Below are 23,882 nucleotides of genomic sequence, written 5' to 3'. Positions count from 1 at the left end.
TACACATTCTATTATATCCTTGGGCTTTATAAGAATTAACATGCAGGATATTCCATACATTTTAACCTTATTTTTATGATAACATATTTATATTATAATTTATAATTTGCAGTAGCATGTCTGTCATTTCTAAACCTTTAAAAGGTGATAAAATACATACAGTAAAAGCTGATAAAAGTGTAGGAAGAGTGGGTGTTAGTAAATATGTACTACTTCTCTTTATTAATCCATCTAACAGTTTTTGAGTGGCTATCTTTTTTCTGCTAGATACTGGACACATAAAGATGACTGACACATTTTCTGAGACATCTCAGTTTATTTAAAAGGTAGTCAGTTAATTACTGCTGTGTAACAAACCACAGTAGAGCTTTGTGACTTAGGAGAGCAACCATTTATTATTTCTCATGATTCCTTAGGTCAGCTGTTCGTCCCATTGATTCCCCTGTGATCTCCCACACTTTTGAGATTGGCTGCATGTCATATGGCTAATCCAAGGACCAATGTGTGGAACAAAATAATACCCCACATGATGAGAAAGTGAAGAACTGGAGCTATCAACAGAGTTAGTATACTACATCAACAAATGCAACGACAGTAGATACTAGTGGTGATGGGGCACTGAGTGATGTTCCTAGTGAAGCTAACCATGTGTACAAAGGCATAAAGGCAAAAATAGAGAACATGAGCCCTGGGTGGTGTGGCTCAGTGGATTGAGCACTGGCCTGTGAACCAAAGGCTTGGCAGTTTGATTCCCCATCAGGGTACATGCCTGAGTTGCAGGTCAGGTCTCCAGTAGAAGGCACATGAGAGGCAACAACACTCTGATGTTTCTTTCCCTCTCTTTCTCTCTCCCTTCCCCTCTCTCTAAAAATAAATAAAACATTTTTAAATAAATAAAATCTTTACAAAAAGAGTAAGCATACTCAGTAGAAAAATGAGAGGGACAAATTAACTTTGGACAAGAGAAGCTAATTATTAAACAAAAGATAATTGTGAGGTAGAATGAACATCTGGCGAGTGCATGGGAAAAGCCCGAGGAAACTAGGGGCCTTAAAGGGGTAAATAGGAACAGAGTGGAACTACCAAATATGTGGAGGGCTGAGAGCAGCGAAGGCCCAGTGGAGAGCTGATAAAACTAATGCAAGTTCAAGTGTACCACAGGACACTGTGGACCTACTGCTCTTTGAAACCCCTCTGTAAACTAATCTACGTCATCACTGCTTGACTATCACTGCCTCAGTGAATTCATCTGACAAATTGATGAGTAGGCATTATTTTGTCCATAATAGAGTTAGCCAAAGGACAATGTATGTGTAAAGTCTCATTTTATCAGACTTGCCAGCTGTGCATGTCAGAATCACTAGTCAGAGTTCATGCACCCACTTTTAAATTGCAAATGGTATTGTTAATATACACCTGGGGTATACTAAATTTTACAAGTAACACAAGATATTGCCACAGAAGCAGATAGAAGCTGGGTTGTCTTCATTAGCTTCCACCTCCCTGCAGGTTCTTTGTTTCTCATCCCTCCCTCTGATAACTCTATGGCCTACTTGGCAGACTTCTCTGAATCTAGTGCCCCAGAATCTTATGTGGTCTTGAAGAGCTGGGATAATGTCTGCCTTTTTTGTGATAGCTTCTCTGACCCTGTTCAGTTGGTACTTAATCTCTCCTCTGGACTCCATGAGGCTTTGCTTCCACCTCCTAATTACTTACAGAGGATTCTCTTGTAGTTAATCATTTGCTTCTAGTCTACTAGTTGCTAAAGTATAGGGAACTGTGTTTCATAAATCACTGATGTGGAGTTTCTAGAAAGTGCTTTCAAAGCTTTTGTTTGAGTCTCATTCCACCAAAATGTAGCACACAGGATGTTGTTACACACTGCATGTGCCTGGTTTAGATCATCTTTCATAATAACAATAATACAATGCCTTCATATTTATCCTGGTGTTATCTTTATATTTACCTGGCTTACTTCATTATGTTCTGTGGCTAAGGTTTACACTCAAGTTTTCAAATTTTTGTTTAATCAATTTTATAACAGTATGATTTATATACTATATAAATTTACACTGCATTCATCTAAGTATACAATTTAAAGACTTCTATCAGAAATATATACCCATGTAGACATAGACACTATCAACATACAGAGATCTTTCCACCACCTCCAGATATTTTCTCTTTCTCCTTAGAAATGCATGACTTAACTCATCCTAATCCCAGGCAATCACTGATCTACTCTCTGTCACTTTAAATCAGTTTGAAGTTTCTATAATTTTATACAAAGTCTACTGCATGTAGTCTTTTCTGTTTGCTTATTTTTTACCAACAAAATGTTTATTTTCCTCAGAGAGAGAATGCTTTTATTAAAGGTTAAGAGAACTAGCAACTGAACTCAGTGCTTATGTTCTTTATTTTTTTAATTTTTTTCTTATTTTTAATTGTGGTCAAATAACTCATAATAGCAATTTACTATCTTAATCATTTCAAGGTGTACAGTTCTATAACATTAAATACATTCACACTGTTGTACAACCATCCCTACAATCAACCTCCAGAACTATTTTTTATCTTGTAAAACTGAAATTTTGTCTCCATGAAACAACTCCTCCAGTCCCAGGCATGCACTATCTTACTTTTTGACTCTATAAATTTGAAAATGCTAAGCTCCTCATTGAAATGGAAATATACCATATTTGTTTTCAACAAATTATTTTGAAGTTGGTATTTAGTATCATGTGTAACAGTTGTCCATTCTTTTTTACTTTTAAGTAGTATTTTACTCTAGGAGTTTCTATCATCTCTTGGACAAATATCTAGAGGTAGAATAACTGGGTTGTATTGTGGGTATATATGTAAAATTTTCAAACACTTGCCAATAGTTCCAAAATAGTTGTGCCATATTATATTTCTACCAGCAGTATAGGTATGAGTACTTCAGTTGCTCTACACACTCATTAAAACTTGATATTTTGGGTGCTTTTAAATTTTAGTCCTTCTAATGAATATTAAAAGATAACTCATTATAGTTTTAATTTGCATTGTATTGATTCCTAAAGTTATTTTCAAATAGTAAATAAACATTAGTTTACATTATTTCTTTTGTAAAATTTTTCTCTCATTTTATCATTTTTTCCATAACTTTGAATTTTATAATTACAAGGTATTTATATATTCTGGATATAAGATTGTTGTCTGATATATGTATTGCAAATATTTTATCTCATTTCCTAACTTGACCTTTTTTTTTGAATGGTTTCTTTTTAAGAAGATTTTAACTATTTATTTTTAGAGAGAAAGGAAAGGAGAGGGAAAGATAGGGAGAGAAACATTAGTGTGTGGTTGTTTCTCATGTGCCTCGTACTAGAGACCTGGCCTTCAACTCAGGCATATTCCCTGATCAGGAATGAAACCAGCAAGCCTTCGGTTGGCAGGCCAGCATTCATTCCACTGAGACACACCGGCCAAGGCTAATGGTGTCTTTTGAAGAGCAAAAATTATTAATTCTAATACAATTAAATTTAATTTTTTAATTGATACTTTTGTGTCCTGTCTAGGAAATATTTTCTTTCTCCAAGTTAATAAATATTTTTCATTTTTCTCTTAATGAAAGTTTTATAGATTTAACTTTTACATGTAATATATGGCATATTTCGAATTAATAAGTGTGTTCTATGAGATAAGGCCAAGATTCTTCTTTTTCCTATATAGATATTTAGTTGTTCCTATACAGATATCTACTTGTTCCAATACCATTTATGGGAAAGTCTTTCCCAGACAAATTGCTTTGTCATCTTTGTCAAAATCAATTGATTATATATGAGTATATCTATTTCTAGAATATCAATTCTGTTTCACTAATCTATATATCTCTGTTAATGTTCACATCATCCTATCTTAACTGCAGAAATCTCACAGTGGTTCTGAAGACCAATTAGTTCATAAGTCCTTCAAATTTACTTTAATAATTTAGATATTCTGGGTCATTCTTGTCACCATATAAATTTTAGCAATCTCTTATCAATTTCTGTAAAATTCATATTGATAATTTGAACATGAGAGTCTTGAATTTATAAATAAATTTGGGGATAATATGCATCTTAACAATAATGAATCTATCAAAAAATAAATATGTCTTATTTCATAAATTTATGCTTTCTTTAATTTCTCTCTGCAATGTTATATAGTTTTCAGTGATAATACTTTGTACATTATTTATTATGATTATTTTAAGAATTGTCACAAAATAATAAATGTCATTGTTTTTTGTTTAATTTCTCCACATGCTAGCTGTTAACATATGGAAATTTAATACTAACTCTTATTTTGCATCTTTTAAAAATTTTATTGCTTAGTTTTGAGTCGAATAAGAGTTTCTACGTAAATAATCTTATTATCTCTTACAAGTAGAGATAGTTCTATTTCTCTCTTTCTCATGAGTATATCTTTCATTTCTTTTATCACTTCATTGTGACAACTAACATTCAAATAAAAATATCAAAAAGAAATGATGAGAGTGCACATCTTTATCTAACTCCCAAAGTCGAAGAGACATTTTTACTATTTTACCACTGAGCACAATGTAAGTTGTAGATATTTTTTAAATGTTCTTTACATAATGGGTGTTTATTCCAAGTTAAGTTATTTTTTTAATCATGAATTGGTACCGAATTTGTCAAATGCTTATTCTATATCAATTCAAATTACAATATGATAGTCTTCAATGTTTCTTAATTTGGTAAATTCATTTATTATTTTAAAGTTAAACCATAACAAATTATCCTAATAGTTAGCACATTAAAACAACAAATACTTATTATCTTACAATTTTTGTCCTCTGGAAAAATCTTTTTTCAGTTGTTTGGCCCATTTTTAAATTGGATTGTTTACTTCTTTTGTTTTGAGATTTATAAGTTCTCTATGTATTTTAAATATCAACCTCTTATCAAATGTATCATTGGCTAATATGTCCTTCCATTCAGTGGGTGTTTTTTCATCTTGTTAATGGTTTCCTTTGCTATGTAAAATATTTTTTGGTTAATGTAGTTCCATCTATTTACTTTTCTTTTATTTTCTTTTCCCTGCCTTAAGCAATATATCAGAAAAAAATATTGCTCAGAGAAATGTCTGTGATTTTTACCACTTATGTTTTCTTCTAGGATTTTAATGGTTGAAGTCTCATATTTAAGCCTTGAATCCATTTTGAGTTTTTTTTTAATGTTTATTATTTCATCATTACTGATGTGGAGCCTTTTTTTAACAACTTTTTAAAAAATATTTTATTTATTTATCTTTTGATGGGGAAGGGAAGGAGAGAGGGAGAGAAATATCAATGTATGGTTGCCTCTGCCGGGGACACACAATGTATCATGTGTCCCCTGCCAGGAACTGGCCTGCAACCCAAGCATGTGCCCTCACTGGGAATTGAACTGCAATCCTTTGGTTCACAGGCTACTGCTCAATCCACTGAGCTACACTAGCCAGGGCCCATTTTGAGTTTAATTTTGTGCATGGTGTAAGAAAATGGTCTAGTTTCATTTTTTGCACACATTTGTCCAATTTTTCTCAACACCATTTATTGAACAGATTATCTTTGCCTCATTGTATATTTTTGCATTCTTTGTCAAATATTAATTGGCAATAAAAGCATAGGTTTATTTTGGGGTTCTCTACTCTCTTCCATTAATCTATATATCTGTTTTTTATGCCAGTATCATGATGTTTTAGTTACTATAATCTTGTAGTATAGTTTGATATCAGGTAACGTGATTTCTTCAATTTTGTTGCTTCTCAAAGTTGCTGTTGCTATTCTAGTACTTCAAAGAGGTCATACAAATGGACAACAAACATATAAAAAGATGCTTAACATCACTAATCATAACAGAAATGCAAATTAATACCAGCATGAGATATTACCTTACATCTATCAGAAACTCTATCATCAATAAATCAATAATAAAACTATAAGAGTTTGCAAGGACGTGGAGTTTGCAAGGATTCCAAATTCATGGACTGTTGGTGGGAATGCTAATTGGTATAGCCACTGTTGAAAGCAGTATGGAGTTACAACAAAAAGTTAAAAATAAACCTGCTTTGTTATCTAGTGATATCAATTCTGAGAATATGTGTGAAGAAACCTGAAACACTAATTCAAAAGAATACATGCAACCTTATATTCATTGCTGCATTATTTATGATAGCCAAGACTTAGAAGGAGCCCACCTGTCTATCAGTAGATGAGTGGACAAAAAAACTGTGGTACATTCACACAATGGAATATTACTTGGCCATGAAAAAAGAAGGGAATCTTACCTTTTGTGACAGCATGAATAAACGTAGATACTATTACGCTAAGTAAAATAAGCCAGTCAGAGAAAGACAAGTACCATATTGTGGGGGAAACTGCACACAAGTTCTCCCGTCCGCCATAGATAAGAATAAAACTACCAAGACAATGATCTGCTTGGAGAGGAGAAGTGTTCAATCTCTCAAAGGAGAAGGACCAAGAGCTCCTTCTTCAATGGCTTTTATTAGGTTCATAATACATAGGAATACAGGTAAAGCTCATCAATCAATGTCAGGTAGAAAGGATCAAACAATAGATAACATTTCAAAGAAATCTGAGGGCTTAGTCTGAGACAGTGTCTGTCAGGTAATGGGGTTGCAAAAACTTTGGGAGACATACTCATTTCCTGCTCAGACCCTTATCATATGAATGAAAGCACTCTTAGCAAAGCAGGCTTCACAGGACTTTACAAATTCTTTCTTATGACGCCCAATCACCCCAGAAAATGCTCTAGCTGGCAAAGGACTGCACTGCCTTCCCCATCATAGGTCTTTAGGCTTAAATGGATTAGAGCCAGGAAACACTTTTCCCAGATGGAAATGGGGACTCAGGCTATGTCAGAATAACATAGAATAACTCCTCAGAATAACTGGGGAGCAAGGATCCATCACCCCCTCTTTGCTGCCACCCCCCAGAGTGCTTTCTTGAGGGCCTCCCAAGCAATCATGTCTGGCTTAGGTTACCCCCCTTATCTGAGGGGTCTTGCCTGTCATTGACCAACCTATGAAACACTGGGGGCCAGAGATGGATGAAGCAGAAGCAGTTCTCCCACCAGGGAGATAGGTTTTGTTTCCTTAGTGGCTCACAGTCCAAAGGTGGCTCACTCAGCCTTGGTGGGGGGCAGTTACAGATCCTGAAACCAGGCAGAGTAGTTCCCAACACCATATTATGTGGAGTCTAGTAAACAAAACAAACTAACAAATAAAATAGAAACAGATTCATAGATAGAGAGCAGACTGGCAGCTATCAAAGGGGAGGGGAGTTGCAGGGCTGGATAAAAAAGGTTAAGAGATTAAATAAAAAATAACTCATGGTAAGTAATGGGGAAAATGATTTGATTGTGACTCAATCTTAAAAAATAAAATTAAATTAATAACAATAAAAAGAACAAGAAAAAATGTGAGTCAGGGCTCCAGGTACAGCTTAAAGTTGTCTTTGACTTAAGATCTCTAAAGAGTATTCAATAAAGCTATTGTTAGAGAACGTTCATCTGAAGATGCAACTGTGGGAAGATTTTCTTTCAGACTCACTCATATGGGACTCCACTCCTCATTAATTGCTAAAGACCACAGTTTCTCACTGTGTGTTTTACCAAATGGACTGCCTCGTGACATAGTGCTGGGTTCTCCCAAGTGTGAGTATTCCAAGAGAAAGGGAGAGAACAGAAAGACAAAAATGCTAATTTTTTAGTAACATAATATTAGAAGTCAGAAATGAGTCATTAAATCTATCCCACAGTGGAGAGGAGCTGATTGTTAATAAGAATATAAATACCAGGATGTGAGATTATTAGGAGCCAGTAAACATGGGGTAATTAGGAAAAAATGTTGTTTTCCTACAGCATGATTACTTGACCTCTTTTGGTTTTCCCAAGCCTTACCTCACATGTCCCCAACATGCCAGAATACACATATAGATTCAAATGCAAGGAAAAATACTTATCCTACTGTTGAGGTACTATACAGTCTTTAGCCAAGAGAGTTTTCAGTAGTTCTGAGCTAGCACTGTTGATCTCAGTAACCTGTTATCTTTGCTTCTGTTTATCACTAAACTTGCTAGCTTGAGCACCTTTAGATCTGTCAATAAAAAATGCTACTTAAATGTAGAAGATGAATAAAACCTATAGGCAGAGTATCATACAAACTAGATCAATTTCTAAGACTATGAACTTTATTAAACATTTATGGAAGAAGATTAAACATTTTTAAGATGTAATATTGTGTTCATGGAATGACAGTAGCAACAATGTACTAACACGTCATCAAAAGAAGGCGGTGACACTTCAAAATCAATACACATAATAGGGTCCTCCTTAAACTAAAATTAAATGCAGAAATGGCATGCATGTTTACTGAGATTATACAGTCTTGGCTTTTTGAGGTGACAGCAGATGGTCTGATAAGAAATGGCAGGACTAAGTGCAGGCAACCAGAATCTCATCTCAAGCTCTTCTAACCATGAAATCTATGGATTTATGCTTAACGGAGAGCTGAGAAAAGACAATCATGTATAGTCTTAGGGCAAGTCAGGGAGACTATGTGTATGTTGTACTTCTAAGGAGTAATCAAATCTTAAATATTTTATGTATCTCACATTTTAAACAGAGTAAGGATGAATATATACTTTTAAAAAAATGTCACTCATCAAAAAATGTCACACATACTTGTACTATCCCATTTGGATTTAGATATTTTGTAACTTGGCTCAGATAATTTTATTTTTTATTTCCAAGCTTCAGATCCTAAGCCAAGTAAGCATCAGTGTTGACTCGATTGTCCAAATTGTATCATTTTTAAAATATCATGTAGGGTGATGTCCAGTGTTTCAATTACTTTAATGATTCTTCCTTTGTTTTTAACTCAGAATAGTGGTAGTATATGTCCACATAGTTTTTAGTTTTAAATATATATTGGATGATTTAGGACTTCCGGCCAAGATGGAGGCCTAGGTGGAAACACTGTGCCCCCTCCCACAACTAAATTTAAAGACAGCCAAGTTTTAGAAAAAAAACGCAGCCAAAACAGTGAAAATTGAACTTTACGGAAGTCCAACAACAACAAACCACTCAGCCAGACTGCGTCACAACCCAGCGACTGGGTTGCCCAACCCTGGCAAACCCCTAAGGCTCCCCCCTCATACATAACAGGTGCGAACAGACCAAACATTATGACTCAAGAATAGCTCAAAACCCCAGAGCCTATAATTCTAAGTGACCAAGAAATAGCCAGCCTTTCAGATTCATGGTTTACAACACTGGTGATCAGGATGCTCACAGAATTGGTTGATTTTAGCTACAAATTAGAAGAACATATGGAGGCTAAACTGATTGAAATGAAGGGAAATACACAGGAAACCAATAGTGATGGAAAGAAAACTGGGACTCAAATCAAGGGCGTGGACCAGAAGGAAGAAAGAAACAACCAAACAGAAAAGAAGGAAGAAACAAGAATTCAAAAAAAAAAAATGAGGAGAGGCTTAGGAACCTCCAGAACATCTTTAAACGTTCCAACATCTGAATTATAGGGGTACCAGAAGGGGAAGAGGAACAGCCACTAGTGGAAATAAAACAAATAATGAACAAATAATAAAGGAGATCTTCCCCAGTCTGGCAAAGGAAATAGACTTCCAGGAAATCCAGGAAGCTCAGAGAGTCCCAAAGAAGTTGGACCCAAGAGGGAACACACCAAGGCATATCATCATTATATTAGCCAATATTAAAACGGAGAGAATTCTAGAAGCAGCAAGAGATAAGGGGACAGTCACCTACAAAGTAGTTCCCATCAGACTGTCAGCTGATTTCTCAAAAGAGACCTTACAGGCAAGAAGGGGCTGGAAAGAAGTATTCCAAGTCATGAAATCCAAAGGCCTACAGCCAAGATTGCTCTATCTAGCAAAGCTTCTATTTAGAATGGAAGGGCAGATAAAGTGCTTCTCAGATAAGGTCAAATTCAAGGAGTTTATCCTCACCAAGCCCTTATTATATGAAATATTAAAGGGACTTATCTAAGAAAAAGAAGATAAAAAATCTGAACAGTGAAAGTACAGCAAACTCACAGTTATTAACAACTACACCTAAAACAAAAGCAAACTAACAGGACAGCTAGATCAGGAGTGGAAACATAGAAATGGAGATCACATAGAGGTTAGCAACAGGGGAGTGGGAGGAGGAGAAGGGGGGAGAAGTTATAGAGAATAAGTAGCGTAAATGGTAGGTAGAAAATAGGGGGAAGAGCAGGAATACTATGGGAAATACAGAATCTAAAGAACTGTGACACATGGACATGAACGAAAGGGGGGGACTGATGGGGGAGGGGTGTGCAGGGTGGAAAGGAGTGAAGGGGGGAAATGGGACAACTGTAATGGCATAATCAATACAATATATTTTTTAAATATATATATATATATATATATATATATACACATTGGATGATTTAAACATAAAATCTCATATCAAAAATTGTATGTCTATGAAAATAAAATAATATTTATATAGCACACTCTTCTAAAAGAGATGGAAGACCTTTAAAATATATATCCTGATATCACCCAGTTAATAAGTATCATCAATTCTTGATGATTCTGGAAAAATCAAATCTTTTAAATTCATTTTTATCTTTCCAAAACAATTCAAATTATTATTTAAATAATTAATAGATATTCTTTACTCAAAATAAATTAGTTCTACTTTTTTAATCATTAAATATATGCTAACCTGTTAGAAAAACAAGTGTTTAATCTTTTTTTGTATTATATGATTTAATTGCTGTAAATATAAGATTTGTGTAATTTAAACTGTTTATTGTTATTTCTATTTTAGTGCCAGACCAAATATTGGGGAGATATTCTGCTGCACTCAGGAATCATATACATAGGGCTTTATGGCAGAATGTTGAAAATAAAGCTTTCGGATCCAGATATTTTAGATGAATAGCCAATTTTTAAGGAATTGATTTTAATAGGAAGAAGGAATCAAAGCTAAAACTAATAAATTAATAGACAAAGAGTTATTTATTACTAGATATAGTAACCAAAATTAAGTCTCTTTTCTTTATGTGGGAAAATTACGTGTAAGGAAGAACTACAAATTTTTAAAAAGCCATTTGAATAAGTACATTTTCTTTTATAAAACACATTTAAAATAGATTATGATGCTTTTAATTTTTGAATATATCCAATAGCAAGAACAACTGAACTTCAAAACCTCCTAAGATACCCAGACTGGTGCAGCTCAGTGGATTGAGCGCGGGCCTGCAAACGAAAGGATCATGGTTCGATTCCCAGTCCGGGCATATGCCTGTGTTGCAGGCCAGTTCCCAGCAGGAAACACATGAGAGGCAACCATACATTGATATTTCTCTTCTTTCCTTCCCTTCCTCTCTAAAGATAAATAAATTTTAAAAATCTTTAAAAAAATTTTTTTAAAACCTCCTAAGATGACCTTACATTATTTACATTTAAGTCACTGGGATCGACAGTGAGTGACTTTGAGGGAGAATTCAGGAGTATGATTAATTATATCTTGATCTTAGTCAACAACAAGCCAGCAGTGTTTTCTGGAGATTTAAACCACCATATCCTTGATGTGATTGCTGCTCTCCTTAACAACTTATTAACAACTGAGTGACTGGAAACTGGCTGATAAATTATTTTAAGTAGCTTTTCAGATTCAAGAAGTATTCTGAAACTAACTTTTATATGAGAAATTCTAATTTAGATGGATAGAGAGATAGTAATTTTGTGTGAAAATGGGATAATGAATTCCAGTAAAAATGATTAATACTCTATCTGATCTGCTTCATTTTCTGCATTCCCACTTCCATTGTTCTACAGGCCCTTACACACTGCTTCTGAAATAAATCCAGATCTCCTAACTGATGACTTACCCTTATTGTTTTATCTTTGGTTCATTCAAGACTAATCTGTATAAAGCCAAGTTAAAAAATAACAACAAAAACAACAATAATGCCATTTTCTATAGGAAAAATATCTTTAAATCATTAGCCAGAAACCCATAGCCCCAGGCTCCATGTCTTTCCTATATTATTTCCCATTCCTACTTCCCATTCCTATCATTCATCTAAAATAATAAAATTAGTGTTTCCCAAACACATTTTCTGTGTCTCTGTTCAAATAAATTTCTTCCTGACTTGTAATGTTTGTGCCCTGATCTTTGTAGGCCAAGTGTTAAGTTCAGCCAGGAAGCAAAAAATTATATTTTTTCTCTTCTGAAATCTCTTAAAAGTTTGACGGTACATTTTTTTTTAATTCAGCACTTAACACTTTCTACCTCTTGTCATGTTAACTTAGGTGTTCAGGACCCATTCATAGTATGTTACACTCCTTAATGCACTTTCTGTGGGGCTTTGTAGATGACAAACTTTCAAAAATGAATTGGTGAATAAATAAGTGAACCAATTACCTAATTTGAAGACTTCTCCCCCTAACTGTCATTGCTGTTAGTGGAAGTTGTTAGAGCTTGAAAGATAGTAGAGTGGCATTAAAATCTGGAAAAATGTAACTCCCTATGCAATAGAGGAAAGTTCAGTAACTATTTTGTTTGTGGGAACGAGGTAAATAGAAAATATATCTAGGGAACTTGGGTATTTGGCTAACAAGATTTTCAAATAGCGAAAAGTGCCAAATTGTTTCTTTTACCTTCATATGATAAAATATAGATAAAAGGAAGTGAGTAAAAGTAAATAGTTTCCAAGCAGAATTTGGAGAAAATACAAAAGGAGAAGACTTGTTTGAAAATAGGTTTGAAAATATAACTCTTTCTAGGTTTGAAAATATAACTCTTTCCATCCTTACTTATTTTTCTATTGGTGAAACTCTCTGGGTTCACAGAAAATATCCAGTCCAGGCTCTACTACCAAAGCATGCCACAGGGTAAAATTCTCAGTAATATGACTTTACAACCCTTCATAAGACTTCGGGAAGATATATGCTCTTTCCTTGTGGAAACTGCAAGATTAAAGGTGTGCCTCATGAACCCTCTGTACTAGAAAAAAGACCTTTCCAAATCTTAGTGGTATGCTGTGTAAATACTTGACCTAGATAAAATGTGTCTTAATTACAACACCCTGACACTCAGTTCAATATAAAGGAAAACCTCTCTTGAAAAGTGGTATTTCTAGCAGAGGTAGTTAGTTAGTATTAATAAAGGAAGGAGGCAAAGTGAATCAGACATTAAGCATTATAAACTAGGGAGCGGAATCAGTTAATAAGCCTGCTGCACTAGGAAAGTACAGCCTCACACACTCCCCTAGGACCACTGCATCCTGTGTCATGGGACCTAATCCAGGAAACAGACAGAAAAGATTGTTAGCAGTAGTTATAGGATTACTAAGGGAGAGATAAATCAACAAAGAGGAAATTCCTTTGCTCGTAACATGCACAACAGAAACCGAGTTGATGCGAAGGAAGTAAACCACATGCGCAGTAGGAGCCAAGATTGTGACCGAAAAGATGTGTCTAATCTGGGAAAGAGACCAGATTGGTTACGGAGGGCCTCAGCACAAGTTTGTGACGGATTGGGAAACTGACTAGTTACTTTGAAACAGGTTATTGGTAATATAATCAAACTTAACAAAGCCTTCTCACCTGGTAACACGTGTTCATTTGCTCATTCACTTATGTTCATTTGCACATTCTCCTTCTGTAACTGCCATGCAGGTCTGACAGCCTCAGGTTCCAAGAGTGAGCCTGGGTACTGGGTACAGCAACACAGCATCAGCTGGAGCACAGCCTGGAACAGAGGCTAAGTTAGCAGGATGATGACAGAGACTGAATTGAATTCACCAATGGCACAGAATTTCTGAACCCTGGTCCTTCTGGCCTTGGTAAAGACCATACTGGGCTTCTTCCACAGTGGGAAAGGTGAATATGAGACACCAAGAAACTTGGGGCAGTCTTTTATTTCTATTCAAATAAATCTTACCACTATACCTCATCTCCTATGTATGGGTCCTTTGAAATGCTTTACTTGTGACTCCATGGAAGGACCCCATTTTCCACCAGCAACACTGTGACTGACTTTTGTCAAGTGAAAAGAATTATAATTTGATACATAAAAAATGACAAAGTTTCTGAAGAAATTTTATCAACTTCAACTAAAAAGAATAGAGTCAGTTCAAAGTGAAGAGACTTTGACTCCCAACCTTCTATAAGTAGAAATCAGCCTAGAGAAAAATCACACAGTTGTGAACAGTCTATTTCTTAAGGAACAAGAGAAATGAGTCAAAAGGTGAATCTAAGAGCCCAGAAGATAGATCTCAACAGCCATGGGAGCCATTCCCAAAGACTCAGATTGAGCCCCAGGCAAGGTCATGGGCATGGATTTCTGGCTTTCAGAATTCTTGCATGGCAATGAAGCATTTGGTATCTCCTGTCACCACTTTTTTAAAAAAAACGAGAGTTCATTACAGTTGCCTTATTTCTGTTTCATTACTGTAAATTGGAAGAATGAAAGGGGCATGTAGCTTATCTCTTTAATTAAGGAGTTCAGACTGAGAAGAATCATAATCGAAGAAGTGGTATCAAACCTCAAGTTTGAGATGGGTGTCCCAATCCTTCAAAAGGATTGTTTATTTTGCATACATAAGGAGTCTAAATTATCTATAGCCTGATAAAAGACTATGGTATTCTAGACATGGCCATAAATATTTTGCTACTTCTCCAGTTGAGAAGTGAACTCTCCATGCTCTCCTCATTGAATCTAAGCTAGCCTTAGCAGTTTGGCTAACCGGGTGAATAACCGAGCCTCCAGATTTATGTAGGATCATAAGGGTTCTTGGAACCTGAAAAGCTTCATGCTAACGCCGGGAAAGTCCAAGACAAACAGGATGAGTTGATCACTCCGCCAGAAGAGTATATAGAAATCACATTATGAGGGTTTCAAAACTAGGTCTTAAGAACATTTACAGCTTCCATCTAGGCCTCTTGAAACACTCCAGTAGAGGGATCTAGCTGCTATACAAGTAATCTAATCCCCTAATACCATCATGTTGTGAAAACTCAAGCCACATGATAGGCCATAGAAGATGAAATATTATATGGAGAAAGAATCCAAGCAGCACCAAAATGATGGCAGGAGAAGTGTACAGCAGTGTTTGTAGTAGCAAAAGTCTGGGGACAACCCAAATACCCATGAACTGTAGGTCAGATTACACAACAGTGAAAATTCGTGAACACTGACAGTATACACATCTCAGGTGAGTTTCAGAATCAGAGCTGAGTGAAAAAAAGAAGTCACATAAAAACACATGCAGTGTGACTCCCTTAATATGCAGTTTAAAGATGGCAAAACTGACAGACAGATAAGAAATGATAAATGGAATATTCAGTCAATGACTGTTGTTTTAAGTTCTGGGGAATGGCAGTGAACAGACAGACATTTTTTTTTCTTTCAGTGTGTACATCAAGCCAAGTGAGAAAGAAAATAAATACAAGTAAAATACAAATAATATCAGATGGTAGATGGGCTTGGAGGAGAGACAGATAAGGAGACCGAGAAGAAGATGGTTACCAGAGGCTTCATGAAGGCAGGGAGGGAGGGGATGTGATGGTGAGCACACATAGGCTTTCAAAGGGGTGGGAGTACTCCATGTTGAAGCTGAACCATAGTCACCCAGAGTGTGGTTTCTTTGCCTTCATGCTGGTGTGACACGCTGCTGTCTGGCCAGTATGGCCCCATCACTTGTTTTGGTACAACCCATGAGCTGAGAATGGTCTTCATCAAGCATAGATTATTTCTATAGATAATAGTCCAGCATTATATAATTAAACTGTGTGTCACATCATATTTCTGTATATTGTGGTCATACTAGCAAAGGTGATTGAGTTAGGCTTCAATGATTATGACCTGATTGTTGCATGATCCTATCAAACCCAGTGATGAGTCCTTGACTCTGCTTATGTTTGTTACTTAGTCATAAAGTACAGAGTTAATACAAGTTGGATAATTCTTGTAGAATATTCTCTGTTGCTAGCATTATGAGTTTAAAAATGTGAACTACTGAGAAATATTGTTTAATCTATGATCTCGAAAACAAAGGGGTATGCATACGAGTGAGGCTTAATTATCTCCTTTTTGGTGCTGTTTAAGAAAATAGTAAAATAAATACCATAAATACAATATTATTATGTTAATAAAAGTAGAAATAATATACTGAATCCTGAGTTCATATTTATAGAGTTATCCATGAGTCTTGACTATTTAGTATAAGGTATGAGGAAATAATTTAAGCAAATTTGTCATTGGGAATGTTGAGATTATTATATTTTTATATTCTTTATAAGCAACAAATGTGAGGGCAATGAGTGAAAGGCGTGAACTGCTGTGATAACTTTTGTTACATGTAAAATAATTCTCTCTAGTTTTATGTATATTTTAAGAAAAAATTTAAAATTACTGTGTTTTTTTTAAAGATTTTATTTATTTATTTATTTATTTATCTTTAGAGGGGAAGGAGAGAGGGAGAGAAACATCAATGTATGGCTGCCTTTCGTGCATCCCCTGCTGGGAGTTGGCCTGCAGGGAACCAGCCTGCAACCCAGGCATGTGCCCTGAATGGGAATCGAACCGTGATCCTCTGGTTCGCAGGCCTGTGCTCAATCCACTGAGCTGCGCCAGCCAGGGCCTAAAATTACTGTTTTTATGAAATCTCTAAGTCCTCATTAATCGTTTTTTCATATGTCTACTATAAGAAATTCAGCTTGTTGAAGTCAACACTGCTATTTTCTACTTTTTTACATGCATTGTTTAAAGCTTAGACATATTGAAAAATTGAAAGCTGTCCTCCAGGACGCTTAATAAATTTTTAACACATATTGGCTAATGGTTTGCATTCTAAATTTCAGATTGGTTTTCCTATGGACTCATTTTAATGTTTAATTTGCATGTGAGTTGCAATTGACAATAGCCCTACTTTTAAATTCCTGTGCCCCTATGTCTTCACTTTCACAGTGGTTGCAAACTCCTATTCTTTATCCATTTCCCACATGAACCTGTGGGCAGGTTGTCCTTAGAATACTCAAAGCATTCTATCTCTCTGTAAGAGTGTCTGATCACATTCTATATGTTCCCTTTACCTTTTGACCCTGATTAGCCCCATACAAATAGTAAAGGAGGGCAAATTCTATTTTAAGGATCATTGTAAAATGAATAAATTAGGTTAGAATCAATTTCTAGAAAACTTAAAGAAATAAACAAATCAGAAAACCAAGGTGGAAGACCAGTAAACTAACCAGTATGTGCAAGGTACAAATCAGTGTAATTTCATTTCAATGTAAGATTTACCATAAATGCTCTAATGTTTAATGACTATATATCTTTATTCTAGAATTGTCAGATTAGTTTATTTTATAGTGAAGCCATATAGATTTTGAACAGAGTGTAATTGTGAAGTATTCTTATTTTCTATCTTAGGAAAATCAGTTTTTTTCTTTATCTTTCAGGTAAAAAATAAAAGGTAACAAAGAAAAGGAAAAGAATTTTGCATTATTTGGACATCAAATGAAAGTCAAGCATTGTTTGCAACAGATTTTCCTCCCATAATATCCCAGTGAAATAATTATGGTTATCTACACTTTTGATGTCCAGGAATTAAAACTTAGAGATAAGGCCAAAGTCGCACAAGTGTGGCAAGCTTAAAATTGACATCTAGACACTCTAATACCAACATTTATGTCTTTGTTGTGATGAAACTGTCCTTTCAAAGCAATTATTTTATTACCTAAGGAGAACAACAAAAAATATGTATTCCTGTTCAATATTAAGTAAAACATCACTTCTCTGGAGCTTTCTGATAAATGAACTAATTTAAATAACTACATTTTTAAGTGAGTAGAGGACCATAGATCAATTTTTCATTAATATGGATGGAAATATATACCTCCTTTCACTATATTAACAGGATATATTTAGTACTGGGTATAAAAATATTTGCCATAATTATTCCATTTATACTAAATAACCCCAGATATTCAGTTTTCCAATTATTTTTCTTTTTGCCTAGTGTAGTTTTCCTGTTGCTGGGCCAGTTGTCATTTCTTTCTGACAATTTGCTTGCTAATATATACTACCCTCCCTGTCCTAAATTGAGTTTTCTCATATAATTTAAGATTAAGAAAAAAGCAACCAAGCGTATTAAGTGTTTACCTAAAACAAGATTGAATCTTGGTAAAAGATGTGGACTCCTCCATGAGTGAACTTTGTAAACTATAGGGAACTTTGTGACACCTCTATTTAATTCTCAGAGATCATTTTATTATGACCCTTAGTTGAGTATCATGGAAGTAAAGTTGCAGACGAGTGAAGAGGCAAGGTCAGTTGTTATCTCATATAATTTATGACTTTTGTTTCGAATCCTATGCTATCTTACATAATATTTTATTAATATACACCTAATTTCAAAAGACATTAACAAATCTTACTAATTTTATAATTTAAGATAAATTCAATTTCAATATGAGTTTGCAAATTAAACACATTTTAAAAAACATAGTTTCATTTTACATTTTTATCTTCACATGCATGTTTAAAAATTTTAACAGTAAAAATATCTTTAACTATTTAACAAAAGTAAAATTTTAAAATTATTTTATTGTTCAATTGAGTTTGAACTGCAATACAGTTGTCTGCATCCCCCCCCCACTCCTCCAGTCACCCCAACCATCCCCACCTCCCTCCCTTGCTTCCATCCCACTTTAGTTTTGTCCATGTGTCCTTTATAGTTCTTCCTGAAAACCCTTCCCCTCTTGCTCCCAATATCCCCTCCCAGCACCTCTTTGGTTACTGTCAAATTGTTCTTAATTTCAATGCCTCTCATTATATAACAAAAGTAAATTTTAATAGCTACTAACCTTACACTGTCATTATTTTTGTGGGCTATTTTTCACGGCCTTTTTACTTCATATCTCAGTTTACTTTCTAACTTCTCTATCAAACTGTCCCATAATAGCTCTTCTTTTCTAATCAATGGATAGATTTCAAAATAATTAGTTTTTGCTAAGCCTTGGAGGAAAACTTCCATAGATACATTGTCACATTTTTTAAACTAAAATGTATTTCTCTTACCTCTGGCTTTCAAAGGCATAGCTGCTGAGTTAAAATTTTTAAATACAGGTGTCCCCAGTTTTTTGGAAGTTTTCATTATGCCAATTTGCTTTTCCCAGAACCTTACAATAGTTTCTGCTTTCACTTTCAAAAAGAAGTCTAAAGAGGATTTTTGTTTTTATTCAAAAAAAGGTGAACCCTGGATGGATGGATCAGTTGGTTGGAATGTCAAACTGTCCACTAAAATCTCACAGGTTTGGTTCCCAATCAGGGTACATACTTAGATTACAGGGTTAAATCCCTGGACAGGGCACATACCGAACGCAACCAAATCAAAGTTTCTCTCTCTCTCTCTCTCTCTCTCCCCCACCCCATTCCTCTCTTTCTAAAGTCAGTAAATATATCCTTGAGTAAAGATTTTTAAAAAGATTTTATTTATTTATTTTTAGAGGGGAAGGGAAAGAGAGAAGGAAAGAAATATCAATGTATGGTTGCCTCTCATGAATCCCCTTCTGGGAACTGGCCTGCAACCCAGGCATGTGCCCTGACTGGGAATCGAACTACGATCGTGTGGTTCGTAGGCCTGCACTCAATCCACTGAGCTACACCAGCCAGAGCAAGATTTTTTTAAAAAGGTAAAAAACAAAAATAGCTTTTATTATTCTTTTTACATCAAGCTGTTATTGAGGCAGTATATACCACAAGCAATGAAAGTGCCATCACCAGCTCCTTTCCTGGAAATGACACTCAGCATCTCAGCATCAAGACATCATAGCTTTGAACTCATGTTTGTGTCTGTGAGCATTTGTGCTTCACTTCTATCTGTGGAGTAAAAGTATAATGGCTGCTGTAACAAGAAGGTATTTTGTTAGAGGTTCTGGCCAAGATGGAGGCGTAGGTACAAACTCTTTGCTTCCTTGCACAACCAAAAGGAAGATAACAACCAACATAAAAATACACAACCAGAAGTGACAGAAAATCAAACTGCATGGAACTCCAGTAACCAAGGAATTAAAGAAAGATTCATCAGACTGGTAGGAGAGATGGAGACAGGCAACCTGGTGGGTGGAAAGGACCCCACAGCAAGGTGTAGTACTGAAGGAACAAAGCAGCAGGTGGCAAGAGTGAGGTGAGGCTGGCTTAGAGGAAACAGTTCAGCAGTGGACTGCACAACTGGGTGGGGCTGGCTGAACAGGAAAATAAAGACTCAAGCTAGCTGTCAACTATTGCAGGGGTTCCCAGGGAAGGAGAAACTCGCAGTCTTATATGACAGAGTTTGTTGGAAAGTGGGACTGAGGATAGAGTGGAGCAAATGGGCCACATTGTTCCCTCTTTGATCTCTCTCCCATAGACAGGACCACAAGGCAGCAAAGAGAGTTGCCCCTGTCTGCTGAATTTCTATATTGTAAAGCACCCACCTTTACAACATAGCAAGTGCTCCAAGACTAATAAATATGGCCCAACTGAAAGAAGAGATCAAAACTTCAGAGAAAGAGCTAAGCAATAAGGACATAGCCAACCTATCTGATGCAGTGATTAAAACACTGGTAATCAAGGTGCTCTCAGAGCTGATGGAGCTTGGTCACAAAATGAAGGAAGAAATGAAAGTTACCCAAAGTGAAATAAAGCAAAATATACAGGGAATCAACAGTGAATGGAAGAAAACTGGGACTCAAATCAATGGTCTGTAATAAAAGGAAGAAATAAACATACAACCAAAACAGAATGAAGAAACAAGAATTAAAAATAATGAGGAGAGGCATAGGGACCTCTGGAATGTCTATAAATGTTCCAATATCTGAATCATAGGGGTACCAGACAGAGAAGAGGACAAACAAGAAATTGAAAACTTACTTTAACAAATAATGGAGAACTTCCCCATCAGGCAAAGGAAATAGACTTCCAAGAAGTCCAGGAAGCTCAGAGAGTCCCAAAGAAGTTGAACCCAGAGAGGAACACACCAAGAAACATCATCACTAAGTTACCCAAGATTAAAGATAAGGAGAGAATCTTACAAGCAGCAAGAGGAAAGGAGACAGTTACCTACAAAGGAGTGCCCATAAGACTGGCAGCTGATTTGTCAAAAGAAACCTTGTAGGCAAAAGGGGCTGGAAAGAAGTATTTGAAATCATGAAAGACAAGGTCCTACATTCAAGATTACTCTATCCAGCAAAGTTTGCCTTTAGAATAGAAGGGCAGATAAAATGTCTCCCAGATAAGGTCAAGTTAAAGGAGTTCACCTCACCAAGCCCTTATTATATGAAATGTTAAAGGGACTTATGTAAGAAATAGAAGAAGATCAAAATCTATGAACTGTGCCCTGGCTGGTGTAGCTCAGTGGATTGAGCATGGGCCTGCAAATCAAACGATCATGGTTCAATTCCCAGTCAGGGCACATACCTGGGTTGCAGGCCAGTTCGCAGCAGAGGATGCATGAGAGGCAACCATACATTGACATTTCTCTCCCTCTCTCCTTCCCTTCCCCTCTAAAGATAAATAAATAAAACCTTTAAAATCTATGAACTATAAAATGACAACAAACTCACAACTATCAACAACTGAACATAAAAGCACAAAAGTGAAAACAAACTAAGCAAACAACTAGAAGAGGAACAGAATCACAGAAATGGAGATTGTATGGTGGACTACTAGTGAGGAAGTGGAGGGAGAGAATAGGGGAGAAAAGGTACAAGGAATAAGAAGCAAAATTGGTAGGCATTTTTAAATAGACAGGGGGAAGTTAATAGTAGTATAAGAAATAGAAGAGCCAAAGAACTTATATGAAGAAGCCTTAAATATGAACTAAGGAAGAGGTTGCTGGATGGCGGGGAGATAAAGGGGAGAAAATATCGGGGCAACTTTAATAGCATAATAAAATATACTTAAAAAGAAGAAAAAACACTATGAAGTTTCCTCAAAAAATTAAGAAAGGAACTACTAGGATCCAACAAATCCACATTTGGGTATTTATCTAACAAAATCACAAAGTCAAAGAGACATCTGCATCCACATGTGTATTGCAGCATTATTTACAACAGCCAAGACATTGAAGTAAAATAAGTGTCCATAGATGATGGATAAATTAATAGAGGTAATGAGGATATATATATATATATACATACTATATATATAGTGTGTGACTTTGGCCTGTTCTTTCAGTTGGGTCATATTTATTAGTCTTGGAGCACTTGTTATATTGTAAGGGTGGGTGCCCTATATATATAAATTTATATATATGTAGTCTGTCTGGAAATAAGGTGAATAGTTTGTGTGACATTGATGTAACCTGGCATCCAAGGAGAATAAACTGGAATGCGCATGCATGAATAGTAACGACTTTACTGTACTAGTCAGTGGGTGGTGGTAGGCAACTGGGAGAATTGTATGAGGTACAAAGGGGACTGAGGTGTCATTGTCCTAGGTATAATGTTTCTTATGTCTTGTATGTTCTTCAATAAATGTTTCTATTTTTCATATTACATGTCTGGATACTTTCTGGATTAACCTCATATATACAATGTCTTTCTTCTGTTCGTGGCATAAGTAAAATATATGGTATATATGATATATATTACAATTTATAGACAACTATTCTTTTCCTTTCTATCCCTTTCTCCTGTTTTTCCTCTTCCCATTTTCTCCTCACCTTTCTTCCTTCCTCCACTCTTCTCTCTCCTTCTTCTCCGCTCCATTTTTTTCTTCTTTCATAGCCTTACTATTTTTCTTCTTCTCTTCCTTTTCTCTTTATCAGTTTGTCATTCTATTCTTCTGCTTTCTTTACTCCTTTAGCTACTGAAATAGCTTATATATTTAAATGTGTGATAGCATAGTAAAGCTTCATGTTACTTTTCTCTACCTTTTCCTTGAGATTTTTTGTAATTTTGGTATGTATTAACTGGTGTTCAAGGTGCTACAATGTACATTTGAAATATATTACTAGTCATTACAGAATACATATTGATATTTAAAAAATTCAAAATGATGTAATAAAATACCTGGTAAAAGTCATTATTAAAATACAGGGTTGGGATAAAGTAGGTTTACAGTTGTTCATGTGAAAATAATAAAATAATTAATAAATAATAAGAAAAAATAAACTATTGTGTATACTGTAATTGTAAATCTACTTTTGTCCCAACTTGTATTTCCATTTAGACTGTTTTCTAGAATATGATATCTGAATATGACCTACATAAGCATTAAGAAGTAAAGATACTTTTTATGGCAATATGAGAGCAAAGGGAGGTGAGAATGGAGCACAGAAGCAAAATTTTGTTATGCCAATGAAATAAATTGATATTTGTCCAAATTCGATTGCTATAAGTTAAGATGCTAATGGTAACCTCTAGAGCAGGGATGTCAAACTCATTTCACTGGGGTCCACATTAGCCTCATGTTTGTCATCAAAGGGGCAAATGTAATTTAACTTCTTAACAGTTAAGGAGTAGTTATATTTATACACTCCTAAAATTATTTTGTCCTTTTGAAGGCAATCACTAGGCTGATGTGGCCCCAATTGAAAATAAGTTTGACACCCCTGCCCTAGAGCAACCCCTACAAAGTTAATAAACCATCGTGAAAAAAAACAAAAAAGTAAAACACACCTACCTATTTATTTAACACGGAAAATGAGTAAAAAAGTATGAGAACAAAAAAATTTGAGACATAAAACAAGAAACAGAATAGCAGTGATAAAATCTATCCTACCGAGTAATTCTATTAAATAAAAATGGAATAATTTGCTAATGAAAAGAA

This window comes from Sturnira hondurensis, unplaced genomic scaffold (genome assembly GCF_014824575.4).
Source record: "Sturnira hondurensis isolate 20B ecotype Veracruz unplaced genomic scaffold, ASM1482457v3 Scaffold0012533, whole genome shotgun sequence".
NCBI lineage: Eukaryota > Metazoa > Chordata > Mammalia > Chiroptera > Phyllostomidae > Sturnira > Sturnira hondurensis.
This window is presented reverse-complemented; position numbering follows the sequence as displayed.